Genomic DNA, 6,245 nt, shown 5'->3' with positions numbered 1-6,245 from the left:
TGAAATGTCTAATTAATTTCAAAATTAATTTTGCTTATGTTTATTGCGTATTAAAGTGCCTAATTATAGCAATGATTTTTTACTCTACTGACTTGCCACTCTCAACACAGAAACCTAAGCAATAGGTTACTGTCAAATCCTTTTTACATTATTGTCAACATAAAATCTCCCTTGCTTTATATTCCATAGTCATAGAAGAAATATAATTTGAGCATTTTAATGATACCTGTATCATGAACATAAAAATAACTTAGCCTTCAAAGAATTGCTTTATAATACCTAACATTCACAATTATTGAACAGAATTTAGTTATAGTTGTGTAGTGGAGGGAATACAGGAAAGAGTAAAAAAAAAGTGCATTGCTTTTTTCAATTATTATGTATATTTGAAACTTCTTTGTATATAAATAAAACATTAAAAAGGTATTTAGGAATATAATTGAAAAGGTTTGTTGAAAGTAATTTTAAAAGTGTCAATATGATGATTTGTAGGTGAACAATTTAGTAATCTGTACTCTCTAGCTATGCTATTTTAAAATAGCAAATAAGTTCTTAAATTCTTTACTTAAGAGTAAAAATATTTGCGCATTAGCAAACTATTACTTTTGCACTACATTTTGGTCTAGTTTGCATTCTGAAATCAAATGTGTGAATGCAAGTGCATAAAAAAAGTTGGGCCGAGAATATGTGATTTGCTGTTGTCTATGAAAGAAAAATAAAACTTATGAAAATCAATAGATCAGATGAACTTTTTTCATAAGATTTTTAATCTATGTGTGATGTTCAGTAATTAAACAAAGGCTGTGTTTGTGAGGCAAATACTGAAACAATTGTATAACACAATTGTATAAAACAGTTCTATTGTATACCATGACTCTATACAGCCACAGCCCAAGATGAACCAAAATCAGAGACCACCACATAAGTCACCATCATCACAGTTTAGACCCTGGCTTGACAGATATGTAAACACAACAACACACACACCCTCACACTAAATAGTTCAGGACTATTTCTGTGTTTCAATCAATGTTGAAAAGTTTATGTAACGAACATGACAAAATTACAATACTCTTCAGATCCTTTGTTAAGGCAAAGTTTGTTCTGAATAAAAGTCCTGCATTTATATTTTACAATACCACACTGTTGACTGTCTATTGGTTTAGGGCACACAGAGTGCAGATACTGCAGTACAATATACTACTAGCAGGTGGCAGTGTTCCTTTAATATTTGTTAGGAGTCAAGCACACTAAGTTGAATTTAAATTGAATTGTCCACCCAAAACAATTTATTTGGATTGTGTAATCTTCAATTGACATTGAATAATCTGAGTAAAATACAGCCAAATCTAAAAACAGATACAGATGCTTTAGATGACAGAATGAAGTCTTGGTCTGTAGGGCCAGCACTATGAGACACACACACACACACACCCACACACACATTGTTGAAAATTGTTAATTTTTGAAAAGTTTGGGTGGCAGACTATGCTTAGTGCTGCAGACTTTCTGTAGCCTACCTGTTAAAACTACCATCTCAGTATGCACAACCATGCTACTGATATGATGGTGTGAACCTTATGATAAGATTGGTCTACCACAAAAATCACAAATTATAGCCCATCAGCAGTGGTTCTACTTTTTTTTCTTTGACCAGCTGCTCACTTTGAAACATGGTAAATGTGTACACACACACACACACACACACACACACACACACACACACACACACACACACACACACACACACACACACACACACACACACACACACACACACACACACACACTACACCTACCTTGCTCCCAATCACCTGATTACTCATCATGAGCACCTGTGCCTTATTTATCCTCTCCCTACATAAAGCCCAAAGGTAGTCTTTGCCATTGCTTTCCAACAGTGCCTAAGGAGGGGCTTGCTGGCTGCTGTTGCAGTGCTATGAGCCTTACTGCCAGTGTACTTACTCCCTTTATTTTTGTTGTTTTGTTTGTATTTATCATCATGGAGAATAAAAACTACCTTCAACCACACTCATGTCTTGCTCCCTCCCTTCCACCACCACAGAAAGTAATATAACTCAAATTTGGGAACTAAAACAAATAATATTTAAGTATGTCATTTTTTGAGAAGTAAAATGAAGAACAAATGTGAATCACTTAAAAGTAAGAAGAATAGGGTCACTAAGCCAAACAATTTTTTCCTGGTTGGCTTTCTGTTTGTCCCAGAAAATTGTCTGGATGATTTATAATTACTCTAATTTTGCTCACTAACCTAAAATGGAATCCTTTGCTAATAAAAGCCTTGACATTTCCTATATTTTTGCAACAATAAAGCTTGTATCACATGGATAGACAAATTTCTATGGTGTTTCAGGAATGGAGTGTTAAGTAGGCTAATTATCAGATATACATTAGAACAAATGTGGCTAAAATTGCTCCCTGGTGTTTTAGTAAACAACACTGTTTTGTTTTGAAACATAACGAATATATTTTGCTCAAAAATTCAGAACCCCTGAAGTCCTCGATCAGCTAGATCAGGTGTGTTACACTGGAACAAAAGGCATTAGATCTCCATGAACAAGCCAAACCTGTGATAAAGAAAGATTCGTAGAGCAGGACCCAAAGCAAACTAAGCCAAGAGCCCCACTTTGACAGTTTAGTTGTTTATTTTTTGAAACATGAAATCTGTTTGCAAACCTGTTGTTTTTAAAAGCAAAAATAATAAGTGTCCAAAATCTCAAGAAAAGCAAATTAGTGGCTAAAATCCCAAGTACCTCAAGCTGCCGACTGACATATTATTGTTCAGTTTTGTCCAAGATAGAAGAGCCTAATCTTTGGTTACTGCCACTTCATTATTGTCACATTCTCTCTCAACACGCACAAGTCACATCAATATAGTGATACAGTTTTCAAACTGTACATTTGCATTAGTATTAGTATTAAAGTAAATTATTTTTTACTGGGATAAATCATGTAGCCAGCAATAAGAAGCCCACCCACCCTCTTCCACTAATTGGGATGTACAGGCCCCCAGGACCCTATTCAGAATTTATTAACGAGCTTGCAGATTTCCTCACTAATCTAGTCACTCTGCTAGAAAGAGCCATTATTGTTGGTGATTTCAATATTCACTTTGATGTTGCCCAAGACACTCTGAGATCGGCCTTTATTTCTATACTGGAATCAATTGGTTTTAGCCAATGTGTAAGAGAACCCACACACTGGCAGACATATGCTTGATTTAGTACTGACATACAGTGTGGACATAGCGAGCATAGTCATGTGACCTAGGGGCAATGGTAGCTCAGTGGTTAAGGTGCTTGACTATGCTCAACCATGGTTGGAGGGGCAGGGGCAGAAGCTTACCTGCTGGAGGTACGCATGGCATTTTACTGCGGGTGCAGTCAGCACAAGAAGCCACATATCTCACCACCTCCTTGTTCATCGCTGGCCACCAATAGCACCCCCCAATCAGTGCAGTGTGAGTGGCGCAGGGTGTCCTGTCCCCAAAGATGTATGTGCCCACGTGATGAGAGCTCACCGATGTTTCGGGGGCACATAGAGGCGATTAGGATGGCATTGTGGATGTGGGTTGGCTGCCTTTAATCGTTGGTCCAGATCCCACTCTAGAGATGCCAAAAAGCATGAAGGAGAGAGAACAGGCTCCGAGCTCATCGACAGGGCCTCTGCATTGCATTCCGCTCGAGTGTTGTTCTCCCCAGGCCTATAGGTGACCCAGAACTGGAACCTGGAAAAAAAGATTGACCACCTAGCCTGTCTGGAATTTAGTCTCTTGGTGGAGGTATTTCAGGTTCTTGTAGTCCGTATACACAGTAAAGGGGTGTCACGCTCCCTCTAGCCAATGCCTCCACTCCTCGAAGGCGAGCTTCATGGACAGCAGCTCCCTATCCCCAACGCCGTATTTCCGCTCTGCTGGACTCAGTTTTCGGGAAAAGTATGCGATAGGCTATAGACTGCCTCTCTCTCCTGTATGCTGAGATAGCACTCCTATGTCAGAGGCATCCACCTTCACCACAAATGGTCTCTCTGAGTCATGCTGTCGTAACACCAGCACTGTTGAGAAAGCGGTCTTGTGCTCTTCGAATGCCTTCTCTACCTCGGGGGTCCATTTGAGCCTTCAGGCAAGGCCACGGAGCTGGTTTGTAAGGGGCCTTGCTAACGAACTGAAGGATCGGATGAACCTCCAGTAGAAGTTGGCAAAGCCAAGGAAACGCTGTAGTGCCTTACATGTGAGTGGTCGGAGCCAAGCCATCACTGTTTCCACCTTGCCTGGTTGCATGCATACACTCCCTTCTTGGATGACGTACCCCAGAAAGTCCACCTCCTTGCAGTGGAACTCACATTTCTCTAATTTGCAGTATAACTTGTTCTGCAACAGGGATCGTAGTACGGCCTTCACGTCTTACACATGTTGGTTCCAGGAGGAGGAATAGATCAAAATGTCGTCGATGTAAGCAACGACGGATCTTCCCAAGAACTCCCTGAGAACCTTGTTAATGTAGGCCTGGAATATCGATGAAGCCATGGCCAGACCGGACGGTAAGACCAGATATTCATAATGGCCAGTGGACGTGCTGAGGGCCGTCTTCCACTCATCCCCCTCCTTGACCTGAATTCAATTATAGGCACTATGCAGGTATAATTTTGTGAAAAACCTGTCTCCTCTCAGCTGTTCCAGTGCTGCTGGAACCAGGGGGAGGGGATAGGGGTACTGCACCTGCAGTTTGTGGAGTCCCCGGTAGTCCACACAAGGTCTTAGGCCCCCGTCCATCTTCTTTACAAAGAAGACTCCAGCTGAGGCTAGAGGTAGAGGGGCAGATGTACCCATGTTCCAGTGCATCCTATGAAGATGGGAGCTACATGGCCTTCATAGGCCTAAAAACCTGTGCCAAGTCTGCATACTCGTGGGGAATAGGGTCCTTCTTATCGGCTCTGGGGTCTCTATAGAGGTCGCCATTAGCAGCACCGCCTTGTTCGGGAAGCACCTCTGGCTGCATGAGGGAGCCCACTGCAGGATTTGGTGCTCTGTCCACTTCACCTGTGGGTTGTAAGTCCTCAGAAACCAGCAGACCTGGTGTGATAGAATGAGAGAGGGAGGGAAGGAGAAAAAAGGTGATGCACTCCGAGTGTCCATCTTTGGTGATGAGGAGAACACAGGGAGTGACATGAGTGATATAGCCAGGGCCTACCGGGTCCCCGTCTAGGGCTTGCATGCTTAGCCAAGAGGGTAGGGAGATGACTTTGATTCCTAGCCTCTTTGCGAAACCCCAGTCTATGACATGCCCGCTGCCCCTGAGTCAACTAGGGCAGAGGCAGAAAGCAACCAACACTTGTATGACACCTTCACCGGCACCTTAAACACTGGGAACAACTCACCGCATTGTTGCCTCTTTGTTGGCTCCCCTCCTGGGCTGTACCCCTGCTGCATCCAGCTGCATCCAGCATGGGCTCCTCGTGGTTGTCGGTCTGCTTGGCGGGTTCCGGTAATGTCTTGTAGTGTGGAATTCTGCTGTGCATACCGATGTTTCTCCCGTAGGAGGCAGTTGTACGGTATGGCGAAGTAAACCACCTCATTCAACGAGCTAGCTAGCTTCCTGCTTGCAGGCTAGTTCCAGCTGCAGTTCTGCCCTTAATCCATTTACACACGTGTCGATCAGTGTAGGTTCATTCCACCGCGTCCCCGTGGCCAGAGTCCGAAATTCCATGGTGAACTCTACCGCAGATCTCAATCCCTGCTTCAAGCATAAAAGCGCTTGTCCGAAGAGCCTCCCTTGGTGGGGATGGTTAAACCATGCTCGTAGTTCCCTCACAAAACTGGTGTAATCACTCATTAGTGGTGAATTATTGGTGACAAGAGCCGTTCCCCAGACGCGAGCCTTACCCGTGAGCAGGGAGATAATAAACTCCACTTTGGCATGGTCGGATAGTTGCGGCTAGTAGCCAAAAAACAGTTCACATTAAACTATGAACCCTTCGCAGGTTTCAGGATCTCCTCTGTACACCTCGCAGGAGACGATCAAACCTTTCACCCCTTCAGGCACCGGTGGGCTAGTGGGGGAGGTCTTTCATACCTTGGGGCTCATGGCCATACCGTTGACATACTGGCCGAGAGTCTGTACCATTGATCGAACTTCCCCGATTTCCTGCCGTTGCTGCTCCATCTGGGCAGCCAGCAGGTGAGCCCAGTCAGGGTTGCTCGCTTCGCTTTCAGGGGGCACAGATGA

The sequence above is a fragment of the Electrophorus electricus genome, chromosome 7, assembly GCF_041902795.1.
Source record: "Electrophorus electricus isolate QZ-2024a chromosome 7, ASM4190279v1, whole genome shotgun sequence".
Taxonomy (NCBI): Eukaryota; Metazoa; Chordata; class Actinopteri; order Gymnotiformes; family Gymnotidae; genus Electrophorus; species Electrophorus electricus.
This window is presented reverse-complemented; position numbering follows the sequence as displayed.